Source organism: Mustela nivalis (genome assembly GCF_964662115.1).
Source record: "Mustela nivalis genome assembly, chromosome: 8".
Taxonomy (NCBI): domain Eukaryota; kingdom Metazoa; phylum Chordata; class Mammalia; order Carnivora; family Mustelidae; genus Mustela; species Mustela nivalis.
The window spans coordinates 75,039,629-75,055,364 of NC_139027.1; the positions used below are offsets into that span (position 1 = coordinate 75,039,629).

The 15,736-nt window shown below is 48.7% G+C and overlaps 1 protein-coding gene across 7 annotated transcripts in view; it reads left to right on the forward strand.

Annotated features, from left to right (window-relative positions):
• The window catches only part of LOC309872571 (uncharacterized protein), a 155,301-nt gene that overhangs the window by 34,956 nt on the left and 104,609 nt on the right, over positions 1-15,736 (forward strand). For 2 of the 7 annotated variants that reach the window (XR_014315959.1, XR_014315964.1), the window contains exons 2-3: positions 9,294-9,415; positions 9,595-10,115. The exons of 3 other annotated variants lie outside the window; for them this stretch is intronic. The gene's annotated coding sequence lies outside the window, so the exon portion shown is untranslated. Of the gene's footprint in view, positions 1-9,293; positions 9,416-9,545; positions 10,116-15,736 lie in introns of those variants that run through there. 2 more of the 7 variants (XR_014315960.1, XR_014315963.1) reach the window with 1 other exon arrangement.

Sequence of the window (15,736 nt, forward strand, 5' to 3'; positions counted from 1 at the left end):
TTTTTATTATTTATTATTATTTTTTTAAGATTTTATTTATTTATCAGAGAGAGAGGGGGAGAGAGCGAGCACAGGCAGACAGAATGGCAGGCAGAGGCAGAGGGAGAAGCAGGCTCCCTGCCGAGCAAGGAGCCTGATGTGGGACTCGATCCCAGGACGCTGGGATCATGACCTGAGCCGAAGGCAGCTGCTTAACCAACTGAGCCACCCAGGCGTCCCAAGATTTTTATTTTTTAAGTAATCTCTACACCCAACATGGGTCTTGAACTCACAACCCCAAGATCAAGAGTCGCACACTCCACTGACCATCGTTTTCTTGCTTAAAATCACTGACAGTTTTCCATTGCATGCAAAATAAAATGCAAAGGCCTGCAGTGGTCCAGAAGGACCCACATGCCTGAACTGGCCCCTGCACAACCCTTCCCCACCAGTCCTCAGCAACTGTCTCTCTGTGCCTGCTTGCTACTCGCCAGTCACTGTAGTCTTTCTGTTCCTTGTTTCTGCTTCAGGGCTCTTCCTTCTCCTGGAATATCTTTGTCCAGATATCTAGGGGTGGCTAGCTCCTTATCCTTCAGGGCTCAGTCAGATATCATCTTCTCAGAGATGGCTTTGAATATTGTATAGTACTATTTACTATATATAGTATTTACTACTGCTAATTACTATCTAAAATTATTGTGCTTGTGCAAGTGGCTGATGCTTCTTTCCCACCACTAAGCAGGCCAACAGGTGCTCAACAAATCCTTAGTGAATGAATGGAAGGATCACAGAGGAGCAACAAACAGGTGCAGCCCGTGAAGCTGAGTAGGAATGGGTTCTGCTCGTGTGATTTGCAGATCCAGGTCCAGAGCCTGGTTTCTAGGAAGTTCTTTGGAGTCTTTCCAAGGTCTTGTCACTGTGTGTCTGTCGTGCCTCAGGTGACTTCCTGTCTAGCTGGCGAGTAGTGTTCCCGCTGGAAGCCGATGTGAAAACAGAGAGAGCTGGGGTGGTCCCTGGTGTGGACAGCATCACCATGAGGAGTGTTAAAATGCAGATCCCTGGGGCGCCTGGGTGGCTCAGTGGGTTAGGCCTCTGCCTTCGGCTCAGGTCATGATCTCAGGGTCCTGGGATCGAGCCCCGCATCAGGCCCTCTGCTCGGCAGGGACCCTGCTTCCCTTGCTCTCTCTGCCTACCTCTCTGTCTATTTTTTATTTTTTATTTTTTAAAGATTTTATGTATTTATTTGACGGAGAGAAATCGCAAGTAGATGGAGAGGCAGGCAGAGAGAGAGAGGGAAGCAGGCTCCCTGCTGAGCAGAGAGCCCGATGTGGGGACTCGATCCCAGGACCCTGAGATCATGACCGGAGCCGAAGGCAGCGGCTTAACCCACTGAGCCACTCAGGCGCCCCATACCTCTCTGTTAATGATCTCTGTAAAATAAACAAATAAAATCTTTAAAAAAAACAATGCAGATCCCTGGGCCTAGCCAACTGGACTGTGAAGAAAGGTAAGGAGGTCGCTACTGACTCATCCAGGTTGAACGAGGACATCCCCACCTTTAACGCTGATTGTCCATCACTCTGAAAACCCCTAGCCTCTGGCAATGACCAGGCGGCTTGGTCACCCTAAACAAGGTGCTCAGAGAGAGGCAAAGAGCGTCAGACGAAGTAGCTCAGAATGGTTTTTTGAAGATGCTGAGGGGGAATCATTTCCTATCCTAGGCTTTGGGTTTTGGCTGTCCCCTCAACCCTGCCTTTGAATAAGTCTGTGTTCTCTAGGTGCCAAGCCCGGATAGAAGGGCAAGGATTCTCGAATCCTTGCAGAGGGCCAGCTGCAGCTCTAGGGCCTTTATTAGCTAATACATTCCTTGGCAGCCTTTTTCCCCGCTCCCATTTTAGAGGCTGGATACTGAGGCTCGTGAGGGTATGTAAGGCTCGTGAGGGTATGTAAGGCTCGTGAGGGTATGCACTTACAGTGCATCAGTCTGATGCCTGAGCTCAGACATCTGCCAAACAGGACTCGGGAGCACCTGGTCTTCCTGACACAGAAACCCAGGTCCTTTCTAGCTGTTTTGCTTTGTGTATGGGGCGTGCATGTCAGAGGTGTGTCTGGGACCTCAGCTTGACAGTTGTCCCTTAATTTTCAGGGATGGGGCTCTTCGGGGACCTATTTCACTGGAGTGAAATAGAAGAGACACCTATGGAGGAAGGTTCTTTGAGGCCGGGCTGCATGTGTGGTTGTCTACCACGAGGTGGCACTGTGGCTCTGCCTTAGAAGGCTCCCTCCGGCATATGGCTGGTGTGGGGCCAGCCATGGGACCAGCCACTGAGCCTTATTTAATCTTGCAGCCTGCAGGAGACCTGGGGTCTGTTTGTAGCTTTCTGCCTTGTCCAGACTCCAGCAGGCCAAGAAGAGAGGGGAGAAAAGGTCAGGAGGTCGATTAGGAGAGGAGGAGGCTTGGGCCAATGGAGAATCTTGGCAGTGAGGGTGACCGATGAGGACAGCTGTCAGAGGAGGGGTACAGACTGCTGTTACTGGAACTAATGGGTTTATAACACCAGCCTGAATCATCTCCCGGTGTGCACAAAACACATCAGGACAAGTGGACTCGCTCCCCCATGGTGGGAGTCGGAGGTGGGGCTTGGGCAGAGAAGAGGCACCTTTTCTGTCCTACGAACTGTTTTGACCAAGGGAAGCCCTCAGCTGGAAGGGCTGGGAGGCAGAGATGACCTGGGTGTCCCCAAGCTGGGGGCCTTCTCGGCCAGTCATCTGCCTATATGCCCTCTGCTGACCACAGGACATCCTCAGTGGGGGCAGCCATAGCAACAGACCCCATCTGTCCTCCAGGAGCCCTTACTATTGGGGAAAATGGCTTCGAGGATGCTGGCCCTTCGAGGACGCTCATTACCTATTTTGTATATGAGGGGACTCAGGCTTTCTAGATCCTCATAAAAAAATGTTACCACAATAAACTTTTCACTTTCTTTCAAAGCCTGTGATCGCTCCAGGTGGTAACTTGCTGTGTGTGGACTGCCTAACAGTGGGCTTGGCCTGCGTGCTGATGTTGGCGTGTGACATGGTGTCTGCTCTGTGAGGCCACGATGTGTCCTCAGCACCTTGGCATGGGGGAGCTGAGCAAAGCTCACCCAAGGGCATGAGCAGAGCACCACTGTGGTGAGGGGGAGAGTGTGCAGGATGGCTTTAGGAGCAAGGGGTGCTTGGCAGTGAGATGGAAGCAGAGAGTGGGAGCTGCTAGATACAAATGTAGTTAGTTTTACAATTTTGCCTTTCTCTGGTCTCTGGGCTGAACACTGTGACAGAAATTCCCCTCGGGAATTTTTTTTTTTATATTAAATTTTCATTCATCAGCTCTTCACATGGAATCAATTAAAATATTTTGTTTCATTTATATTTATAGTGCATTCCCCCTTCCTTTTATTTCGGTAGGTAATATACTCATAGATTCAAAATTCAGAGGGTTCAAAAAAAGTAACCTTTTCCTTTTTTTTTTTTTTTAAGATTTTATTTATTTATTTGACAGACAAAGATCACAAGTAGGCAGAGAGACAGGGAGAGAGAGAGGAGGAAGCAGGTTCCCTGCTGAGCAGAGAGCCCAATGCAGGGCTCGATTCCAAGACCCTGGGATCATGACCTGAGCCAAAGGCAGAGACTTTAACCCACTGAGCCACCCAGGAGCCCAACCTTTTCCTTTATAACATAGAAAGAAACAGCCTGATTTTCCCAACAGAAAAGCAGCAAGGACATGAAAAGCAAGGAGAAAAAATGTGGTTAGGTGTTAACCTTATTGTCACAAAAGTTCTTCCCCCAGCTCTGTTTGCCTTTGATTTCGAGATCTTTCTGACCTACAGAAGTTTCAACTTTTTGTTAGGCCATGTCTTTCCCTGTCTAATTGATTCTGACTGTTCTTGGCTTCATGGTTTGCTCTCCGACCCCCTCAGAGCTGCTTCTCTCTCTCTTTTTTTTTTTTTTAAAGATTTTATTTATTTATTTGACAAAGAGAGATCACAAGTAGATGGAGAGGCAGGTAGAGAGAGAGAGGGAAGCAGGCTCCCTGCTGAGCAGAGAGCCCGATGCGGGACTCGATCCCAGGACCCTGAGATCATGACCTGAGCCGAAGGCAGTGGCTTAACCCACTGAGCCATCCAGGCGCCCCAGAGCTGCTTCTCTTAGTGATGCAATTATGAGGCAGAGAGGAGGTTTGGCGTGGCTGCCTGAGGGTGGGACCTTTGGAGGCCCGTTGGCCTCAGACTCCAGCCCTGGGTCTGAACCCACCGTCATCTCCCCATGTGGCAGTTTTTCATGGTGGGATGAGCAGGCTGCAACGGGGCGGCCTCTGAAAGTGGACCTTCCTCCTGAAGAAGAGGAGGAGCCTGGAGCTGACCTCCCATGGGGACTTTGGATGGGGCAGACTCTGGGCACTTTCTAAGTGCTCTTGTCAGCTGTCTCTGGGCACAGGGAGCTGAATGTGGGCAATTCTGGAGGACAGCTTGTGACTTGAGGAGTCCTGCCCACCAGGATGCAGGGCAGAGCTGCAGTCTGGGCCCTGGAGACTCAGGAAACAAGGAGGCCATAGCCTGAGAACCCTGAACAGGGACCAACGTAGGGCCTAGGCAGGGGAGTGGGTTGGGCAGTCTGGAGGATGGAGGAGCCCTGTGAATCAGGACAGGCGTTGCTCAGGGTTGCCCTGCCCTGCCCTCCCTGCTCTTGTGGCACTTCAGAAAACAGAGCCAAAGCAGCCGAAATGATCTGTGCGGTAATGTGTGTGTGAATCCTTCGGAAACAGAAGCACTGTGGGCATATGTCAGGCCCCAGGGCAACTGCAGGGTTGCCATTACTGCCTGATACGTTGGTCCTAGCAGGAAGCGGTACATGCCCCCTCCCTCCCTCCTACCTTCTCCCTGGAGGTTGGAGATAGCCTCCTCAACCTTGTTCATACCGGGGCCCCTCTTGTTTCCTGGGGCATCCTAGTCTGAGCACTGAGAAGGGGACACAGCTCTTGGTTGGGAGGCCAGAGACCGAATGCCATCCTGGTCATGTGACTTCAGATGGCATTTGGCTCTCTCTTGGGCATCAGTTCCCTCATCTGTAAAATGGGATGGCGATCTTGTTCCAACCTGTAAACCAAATGGCTAAATGGAGGACTAGGTGGGATGCTGTTCTGGAAAAAGGGAGCAAATCATTTGACTGCAAGATTCAAGAGCTGGTTCCACAAGGCCAAGGGAACCTGGCTGCACAGCTGGACTGTCTCTCTCCTGGGCTCCAGCAGGTGGCAGCATCGCCCTCCCCATGTGTGGATCCCTTCTCCCCTGTCTGCCCCAACACCCACCCCAACACCCGGCACCCTTGGACCTCACTAAATTCACACCCCAAAGCCCCACCTCCCCCCACCTCCCCGGGGGAAGGAGGAATCTGAGCAACCTCTGAGACAGTGGCCCCGGCGTGGAAGCCCAAATACCACGGACAGGAAGGACCTGGAAAGAGAATTAGAAACTTCTTTCCCTCAAAAAAAAGCACAGATAAGCCAGGAGGAGGGGAGCTGGTGTGCATGAGCCCAGAAGGCTGATGGGTGTACTTGGGTGGAAGGGCGACCTTGTCCTGCTCTGCCATGACCCGTTCCACATGAGGCAACTTAGGATCCAGGGTCCAGGGCTTGTCATCTGCCTGGGTCATTGTTTTCAGCTGGAAAGGCCAATGGCAGAGCTGGGCGGCTCCTCTATTTTTGTGTGTGTCACAGGGTTGAAAATTTAACTCACACTTCAGTTCATCTGGGCGGAAAAGAAATAATTTATTTATTCATCTCTAATGAATTTGGCCTTTCTCCCAACCCCTACCTGATGATTAGTGAGAAAACCAATGAAAGAGTCAACTTGATTTTTACCAGGACTCGATGGTTTAGCTTGTCCTGTTCATTGGTGGTTTGTTTCTCTTGGAGAAAGTGCTCAGTTCTCAGACCACCTTCCCTAGCTTCTCCCGCTAAGACAGTGTCAGGGGCCATCCTTTGTGTCAAGGTGTATGGGCACACAAGGGAAATTTGTGTGAGCTGCACCCAGGCCCCAGACATGTGTGGTCTGGGGAGCAGATTGTTTCCAGTGCAGGCCTGAAGAATTGAGACATAGGTGTGATCCTAGCCACACACCTCTGGCTCTCCTGGTCTTCAAGGAGACCCACAACTCCCACCACATCCTCAACTCAACCTCTCTGTCCCCTAGTCTCTTCTTCCCACTTGACACTTTGAGTGAAAATGTGCACAGATCTTTCCACCTTAGTTTTGCAAAGAAAAAATGAAGGTTTTTCAGATATAATTCTTGGAAGGAAACTATGGGATAAAAAGGAAGCATAATTACCACTGTAAAAATGATTGGATGTAGAAAGCATGAATCTCAGATACTCGTTAGTAGAAAACTCTGACTCAGTTTGACTATAGATCTCTCCTGGCCTAGCACTAGGCCCTGGGCCTGGATCTGGGGGCCTCGGAAGGATGGGAGGAACTTCAGAACAAGTCAGGTTTCGGGACAACTCTGGGGATGGGTTTAGCTCTGTGGTGTTCCCACACCTGGTCCTAGGTCAGGTCAGGCCATTTAAGTTTGGCCAATGGAGCAGTGATTGGCTCTGGAGATGGGGCAGGTGGGTTTCCCAGCACCGCACTTCACCCCACCCCACCTTACGCCTGCACCATGCTCATTTCTGGTCTTTTCTGGGGTGGTTGCTCAGGTGTTCCTTCTGGCCGAGTTAAGAATCCAAGTTCCCTTCTGGCTATAGCAGTACCTCTGATCACTCCCTCTTGATCAGATACCTGTTATATTGGTTCTAGTGATATCCACTCCTGGGGGGAGGGGTGTAAGTATAGGTCCACAGATCATATGTCCAAATATTTAAAAGTTGTAAGTCAAGCTAACAAACTGTTTTCATTAGAGTATGTTCTATCCCTCAACCTTGACGAGTTTAAATTCAAATGATAAAATTGAAACTACATATATAGTTATGACTTTTATATGACTGAAAGTTTGCAAAATATTGAAGACAACTAAATTGAATTATTGTTGACTACATTAGGGGTTCTGTGGATGGGCTAGTGATGTTTGGGTGAATAATACAATAAAGACATTCACAATTAACAAATTAACATGTATTTATTCTGTAAAATTTATTTTCTTGTCTTAATTTCAGCAGAATCAGTCATCATGTTTTTATTTATTTATTTTTTTAAGATTTTATTTATTTATTTGACAGACATAGAGCACAAGTAGGCAGAGAGGCAGGCAGAGAGAGAGGGAAGCAGGCTCCCTGCCCGAGCAGAGAGCCTGATGCGGGGCTCCATCCCAGGATCCTGGGATCACGACCTGAGCGGAAGACAGCAGCTTAACCCACGGAACCACCCAGGTGCCCAGTCATTATGCTTTTATAAGAGAGAACTCATAGTTTGTGTTCTAGGGAACAGTAATGACCTATAGGATTAAAAACAAAGTGTGATTGTATTCAAAGTTGTTTTAGCTAGCTACTGCCATGTAACAAAACACTCCAAAGCTTGGTGGTTTAAGCAATATTAAAGATGATTTTATTATCTCTCATGGTCTGTGGGTTGACCAGGCAGAGCTGAGTATCTCCTCTGCTGCTTTGCTTGGATATTCTCATGTGGTTGTGGCTGGTAGATGGGGCAGGAGTCATTAAGGGCTCCATTTGGGTGCTGGGACAGCTTGTCCTTTCCTTCTTTCATATAATCCTTGGGTCCTTCTCTGTCCACGTGATCTCTCTACTAGGGTAGCTAGATGTCCCAGATGGTAGCAGGATTCCCAGAAGCAAGTATTCCAAAAAAAGTGGAAGGGGAAGCTCAAGTCTATGTCTAAAACTTAGGCAACATATATTTACTGTGTCCCATGTATTAGCATGAGTCACAGCCCCGCTTCAGTGTGGAGGGGGACCACACAGGGTCCATAGACCACATAAATACCAGGAGGTTTGTTCACTGGGGCCTTCTTTGAAGACCAACTACCGCAGTGTGGGAAGGAAGTGTTGTAACAAAAACTTAAAACCTGTGGCATTTGCTTTGGGACAGAAAGCAAATGGGGAGTAGAAGCTGATGAACCTTGGGGAGAGTGTTATGGAAGTTTTGAAACACAGTAAGGAGATTGTTATTGGAGGCTGGAAAAATAGATAAAATAGGAAAAGGTCAAAATGAACGAAAGAAGTTTTGGAGCAAAATTAGTAAATCTAAGGGGGCGCCTGGGTGGCTCAGTGGGTTAAGCCGCTGCCTTCGGCTCAGGTCATGATCTCAAGATCCTGGGATCGAGCCCCGCATCGGGCTCTCTGCTCAGCGGGGAGCCTGCTTCCTCCTCTCTCTCTGTCTGCCTCTCTGCCTACTTGTGATCTCTCTCTGTCAAATAAATAAATAAAATCTTTAAAAAAAAAAAAAAAAAGAAGCTGTTTAAAAAAAAAAAAAATTAGTAAATCTAAGGAGGCCAGGTCTATATTCCAACCAGCAAAAAAGCTCAAAAATCAATGACTGGCCTCAGGGCAAAGAAAATCCAGGTGCAGCCAGTACAGTGTGGTAGAGTCAAGGGTATGGCTGTAAGACCCTTTGTGAAGGCCTCATATTTAAGGGCCTGTCTTTAGGCCCTTTGTGTACATACCAGGACTTCTAAGAATGTAAGTGTGTACCTCTTAGGTCCTCTCTGGAGACTGAGAATCTCACTGCAACCTCACAGGTGGCTTCAGGTGAGAGGGGCCTTTTCTCTCATGGAGTAGGCTTTAATTTGGTATATAAGACACCCACATATTTAAAAAAATTTTTTTCAGCTTAGATTGAAAGGGGCAGAGACTGTTCAAAATGAAGAGTCCTTTTTTTTTTTTTTTTTTTTTTTTATTTGACACAGAAGTGGGCGGGAGAGAGCACAAGCAGGGGGAGTGACAGGCAGAGAGAGAAGCAGGCTGCCCGCTGAGCAGGACCCTGGGATCATGACCTGAGCCAAAGGAAGATGCTTAATGGACTGAGCCACTCGGGCGCCCCTGAAGAATCCTTTATTATGGGCAAGAAAGAGGTTGAGAAGTCAATTTGGCCACAAACACTGACCATTTCTTCTAGAGAATGAAGGCTAACTCAGAGTAGGGCCAAGAACCACAGAGACCAACTTCCAGAGAATAGGATTAAGCTAATTAAGGAATTGGCTTGGTACCAGAATTGCTTTCTGCATTGGTTTCATCCCCTTTTTGAACGAGAGCATCTAATGCAGTTATCCTGTGCCTACCTCCTTACAATCTGTGGGGTTTGGAGGGGGATGACAACTTGTCTCTTTTAGTCACAGACCTTTAATTAAGACAAGAAGGACCCTCTCAAAGCAACCACACCCAAGGGGCCTCCTCTTCTCAGGACCTGATGTAGATACTGAGGGCCTGGCCAAGACTTCAGGGGCCTTGGAGGGTGAGTGTAGAGTCATTTGGATGTGTGAGGGACGTGACTCATTGGGGGGCCAGAGGGCAGCCTGTGGGAGCTAGTCTTCAAAGCTAGCCCGCAGTAAACCACCTCTCCTGGTGTTTATGATCTCGTGCAGGCCTCTGTCTGGAATCTGAGCTGTCGCTGTGACCCACTTTGGCCAACAGAAAGCAGTGACAGTGATACTGTGTGATTCCTGAGGAGAGGGCCCAGCGAGCCTTTCAGCCTCCACCTGGGTCTGTTACAACACTTGCTTTGGAACAAGGCAACCATCATGTAAGAAGCCGGATTCCTCTGAGACTGAGATGCTATGGAGAGGCCAAGCTAGCCATGGGGAAAATTCACAGGAGAAAGCAAGACAGTCAGCCAGACTGGGATTGTTCTTGCCATCCCAGCTGATACCAGCTATGAGGGTCAAGATGCTGCCATCTTGTCTGTACAAATGAACCTGAATTTGACTCTCGCCCTTTCTACCTTTTGACGGTAGCCATGTGAGACCCCTTCTACTGGCCACCAAGTGACCCCTGAGCCAGTCAATCCACAGAACTGTAATAAATAAAAAATAATTTCTTTTCGACAACTGAAATTTGGGCTTTGTTATACAGCAACAGATAACTGAAACGTAAAAAACATTGTGTGTTTTAATTTTAAAAAGTGCAAATTAAAATGTAAAAGATCAACACTCTCATATAAGTTTTTGACAAGTTACTTTTCTTTCTTTTTTTTTTTTTTTTACATTTTATTTATTAATTTGACAGAGAGAGAGAGAGATCACAAGTAGGCATAGAGGCAGGCAGAGAAGTGGGGGAAGCAGGCTCCGGGCTGAACAGAGAGCCTGACTCAGGGCTCGATCCCAAGACCCTGGGATCATGATCTGAGCTAAAGGCAGAGGCTTTAACCCACTGAGCCACCCAGGTGCCTGACAAGTTACTTTTCTTTAAAATATTCAAAATTATCTCTTAGAATTAAAAGGCACATATTAACTAGTAATACAACCTATGCATTTTATCTAATACTAAAATCTCAATTAAATATTTAAACAAAGCTGAATTTAAAAAAAAAATAAAGATTTTTATTTATTTATTTGACAGATAGAGATCACAGGTAGGCAGAGAGGCAGGCAGAGAGAGGAGGAAGCAGGCTCCCTGCTGAGCAGAGAGCCCAATATGGGGCTCCATCCCAGCACCCTGGGATCATGACCCGAGCCGAAGGCAGAGGCTTAACCAACTGAGCCACCCAGGCGCTCCAAAGCTGAATTTTTAATTTAAGTCTTGCCAATTTATTAGATCTGATAAAAATTTTTATAAAAATAAAATCCTATAGTTGTTCCACATCTGTCTCGTTGCCAATGTAAAGAATCAGGCTCACACTTTATGCATGCTGTATCTTGACCTGCATAGGACCTGCAAATGTGGGAGAATTATGAGTGATTTACACTGGAAAGTGTTCTGTGGCTGCCCCACATACACCTGTAGCATTGCTAATTGGGGAGTACCACTGGAGCCACAAAGAGAAGCAAGAAAACGCATGTTTGCTGCCCTCCTTCTATTGCCTTCTTGCTCTGCGAGAGAAGGACTTAGTGAATTCATCTGGCTTCCCCCGAGTGCTTCCACAGCGCAGGGTCCTGTCTGTGTCAGTAGCGACACGACCCGCATGTGTTTATAGCATTTGAACACAGTCTCCTCTTGATGCAAGGATGCAACTCAAATGTCGTGGAGAAGCATTTTGCTGGGGCCTGAACGGCGTTACCCATGAGTGTGGATGTTCAGGGTTAGAGATCATATTGTGCTCGCGCTGAGGGCCCTCTCCACAAGGACTATGGCCGTCATGTGTTTAACTATGCATGTGTGTGCGTGTGTGCATTCGTGAGTGTGCGTGTGTGTGCATTTGTGTGTGTATGTGTGTGTGTGTGTGTGTGTGTGTGTGTGTGAGAAATGTGGGTCTCTTGAAGAGTGGGGCTCAGAACAGAGGTGGGTCGTGTCCACCTTTAAGGGTGCTACTGCTTCTGGCCGTCCTCTGCGGGTCTGGCAGCTGCCTCTATGTCTCTCTCCTGAAGTCCTATGGAACCCTGACCCTTGGGTGCCTCGTTCTTATTCTGATTTAGTTCTTTGATTTGAAATGTTCCCTAGTCCATAATTAGTCTGGTGTATCAGCTGAGATATTAGCAGCAGCAAGCAACAGAAGACCAATCCAGGGGCACCTGGGTGGCTCAGCAGGTTAAGCCTCTGCCTTTGGCTCAGGTCATGATCTTAGGGTCCTGGGATTGAGCCCCTTATCGGGCTCTGTGCTCAGCAGGGTGCCTGCTTCCCACCCCTCCACTCCCCGGCTGCCTCTCTGCCTACTTGTGATCTCTCTCCGTGTGTCAAATAAATAAAATCTTTAGAAGAAAATAAGACCAATCCAAATGGGCTTAAACAGAAAGGGAATATGGGGGCTCCCACAGTGAAGTCCAAGGGCACAGAGAGAGGGCTCAAGCTCCGTTTTTAGGGGTGAGGCTTGGGGAAGAGCCCTGTGATGGACAAAGAACCCACTGGGACATCTAGTGCTGGGAGGATCGGGGACGCGTGCCCTGTTGCCCCAAGGACGGGAAGTCACCAGAATGCACCATGCCCTCCACACCTGGTTATAACCTTTTGCGAAATTCAGTTTTCCGTCTGTTGTACTGGGCACCTGGGGCTGATTTCTCAAGCAGCCCAGGTGGTAGGCACGATTTTCCTGACACACACTGCCGCCTGAAGCAGATTCTTTTTTTTTTTTTTTAATTTTTTTTTTAAAAGATTTTATTTATTTATTTGACAGAGAGAGATCACAAGCCAACGGAGAGGCAGGCAGAGAGGGAGATAGAGGGAAGCAGGCTCCCTGCTGAGCAGAGAGCTGGATGTGGGACTCGATCCCAGGACCCCGAGATCATGACCTGAGCCGAAGGCAGCGGCTTGACCCACTGAGCCACCCAGGCGCCCCTGAAGCAGATTCTTCACCCGCTGCTGATGTAAAGCTTTCCATCCCTGGCCAGGCCACCGTGGAGGTGTGACTGCCCCAGCAGAGCACTAGTGACTGGGCCCAGTGAGGACAGAGGCTTTTGGGGTGCAGATCCCCTTTTCCTCGGGTCTGCTTGAACACTCAGGGATTCCCTCAAGGATGGCTCCCCCAAAATCGTACCTCTGCAGTTGTGCACAGTAGAAATACCTGCACAATAAAACATCAAAGATACCATTGCTGCCAGGCAGTTGGTGGGAGCGTTCCTCTCCCCCAGAGCCCTACTGACAGGCTCTCCATGGCTGGAGAGCCGGGGGATGGGCTCTCATAACATTTCACTTCACACCGCCATTCCTCCAGTGGAATCCCCCAGAATCCTGGTGAGTAGGACAGGTCACCCTTCCCAAGGCCCCAGAGGGGCCCATCCGCCTTGATTCGCTTTCCTTTCACCCTCCTAGCTGAATGTGGCTTCTGCCCCCTCCTCCCCGATCCCAGTGTTCTCTGACACCCGCTCTCATTGCTTCTTGGGGGCAGCTTCCCGCCCACCCGGAGAGCGAAAAAAGGAAGGGCTGGGCGGCAGGGCTTCGAGGCCGCTCACTCAACTCCAAACGGTAAGCTGTTAGCAGTGTGTCTGTGGTTGTGTGGGGGTCACGCCTGGGGCCAAGACCTCCTGACCCCCTGCTCTGGTCTGGTCCTCTTCCATCTTCTCTATCTCCCTCTCCTTTTCTCCTTTCTCCTTCTTACATCTCCTCCCTCTGCCCTTCTCTCTCCCTGAGCACACTCTTTCTCTCTGCAGACTAAATGAGGCTGATTGAACAAACCTTAGTACATCCAGACTATGAATATCGTAAACCAGATGATTTTATTTTTTTTAATTTATTTTTTAAAGATTTTTTTTTTTTTTTTTTGACAGAGAGAGATCACAAGTAGGCAGAGAGGCAGGCAGAGAGGAGGAACCAGGCTCCCTGCTGAGCAGAGAGCCCGATGCGGGGCTCCATTCCAGGACCCTGGGAACATGACCTGAGCTGAAGGCAGAGGCTTTAACCCACTGAGCCACCCAGATGCCCCTATTTTTTATTTTTTAAAGATTTTATTTATTTATTTGACACAGAGAGAGAACACAAGCAGGCAGAGCTGCAGGCAGAGAGAGAGGGAGAAGCAGGTTCCCCAATGAGCCAGGAGCCCGAAGAGGGGCTCGATCCCAGAACCTCAGGATCATGACCCGAGCCGAAGGCAGACGCTTAACTGACTGAGCCAACCAAGCACCCCCAGATGATGTTTTTAAGAACGTTTGTTGGTAGTGACAGGTGGTGGGGGGTGCATCTGGGTGTCTGAGTCCGTTAAGCGTCCGACTCTTGGTTTCAGCTCAGGTCATGATCTCTGGGTCTTGAGATCAAGCCCTGCGTTGGGCTGCATGCTGGGCATGGAGTCTGCTTCTCTCCCTCTGCCTTCCCCCGCTTCATGTAGGCACGCACACACACTTTCTCTCTCTCTCAAAAAAATAAATAAATCTATAAAAAATAAGTTCTTTGGATGAGACTACCTGCGATATACCGTGCACAGAAAATCTCAAGGGTGTTTTACAGTCAGTATGAGCTCAGTTGTCCGATCTCCACACCCGGTCCCCAAAGATGGTACAAATCACTCAACACAGAGTCATCCATATAACACCACTTCCTTTCACCTCTGTCCTTTGGGGTGTAAGCCCTGTCCCTGGGTCAAAGCCCTTTGAAGGCCCACGGAATGGCAGGTCGGGCCAGAGCCAAGAATGCGTTTCAAAGGCTGGCCCATGGCTCCTCCCTCTTGCCCCAGTATGGTGTTTGTTACTTCCTCCCCTTGGGAGTATCCGGAGGCCCTGGCTAGGGGAGAGATGAAGGCAGAATTGTTGGATCAAAGTCCAAACACATAATAAAGGCATCTCCCTGCCCCACCTAAGGACATGATAATGCGGGTTTACTTACACACAAACCCAGAGCAGCGGGCTGGCCCGCCATAAACCTTCTCTTATTACAAAGCCGGAATCTTTTCCATCTGTGTTTGACTTGCAGCCTATGAAATAATGTCTATAAAAATAAGATTGGAAGCGAAAATACCGAATGCAATAAATTATGGTTACACTGTGTTCCCTCCCGAGGGATGTCCTGGCCAAGAAGCCTTCAATATTTCTATCTAGGGCTGTGCTTTGTATTTTCTCATAAAGCATTCCATTTGTTGATGGGAAGAAAGAGCCTGGACTGCTGAGCTCGATTCAATAGAGCGATGGTGTTTGGCTGTCTTTACCTGCCTGGCATCTTAATTTCTCTTCCAAAGCAACAACAGCTCTGTTCTTTGTGGAGCAGCAGAATGAAAGCCAAAAGGGAGGCTGCCCAGGGTGGATTTGTTGGCCAATTTCCATCACATACCCCCACCGCCATCACGACCACGAATCCAGACGCCGTCCCCATCTTCCTTCATGGATTTAACAGATCTACCATGTCCCAGGCGCTGGTGAGGGCCTGGAAGGGTGGGAAACCTGAAGGATTAATAGGACACAGATCTGAAGGTTTAACTTCTTGTGGCAGATGGGCCAGACAGACCAATAACTTAGAAGAAGAAGGAAACTCAGCAACAAGGAACAGAGAAAATTCTCCCAGAGGTCAAAGGAGGGAGACCTAAAGAGGCGTTTCAGTTGAGTCTGGAAGGGTGGGCTGGACTGGAAAGAAAGGCTTTCTTGGAAGAGCGACCGAGGTACAAGAAAGCACAAAATTCTAACACAGGGTTGAGGAGGGGAGGAATGAACTTGTCTGGCTGGACCACAAGGTGCATGAGGGTCAATTAGGGAAGTCAAGTTGAAGGCTGGATGGATCCAGGTCAAGAAATAGGAGGGCTGAGGCGCCTGGGTGGCTCAGTGGGTTAAGCCTCTGCCTTCGGCTCAGGTCATGGTCTCGGGGTCCTGGGATCAAGCCCCACATCAGGCTTTCTGCTCAGCGGGGCTCAGCGGGGATCCTGCTTCTCCCTCTCTCTCTGCCTGCCTCTCTGCCTACCTGTGATCTCTCTGTCAAATAAATAAATAAATGAAATCTAAAAAAAAAAGAAATAGGAGGGCTATAGGAGAAGGCTACTCAATCTAAGGATTTGGGCCTTTTATATGGTGGGATGTGAAGGATCAACAGGAAGTTACTGAGATGTGGTAGTGGAGCTGGTTTCGAAGCTAATCATTGTAGTGCCGTCTCGGAGCCAGTGGACATTCTCTCCTTTCTCTCCACACTCGCTTCCCTGAAAAGATCGCAATTCCTCCCCCTTCTTGGCTGATTCAAAAGTTCAGCAAAGATGATGAGTGTTAGCTATTTGCTT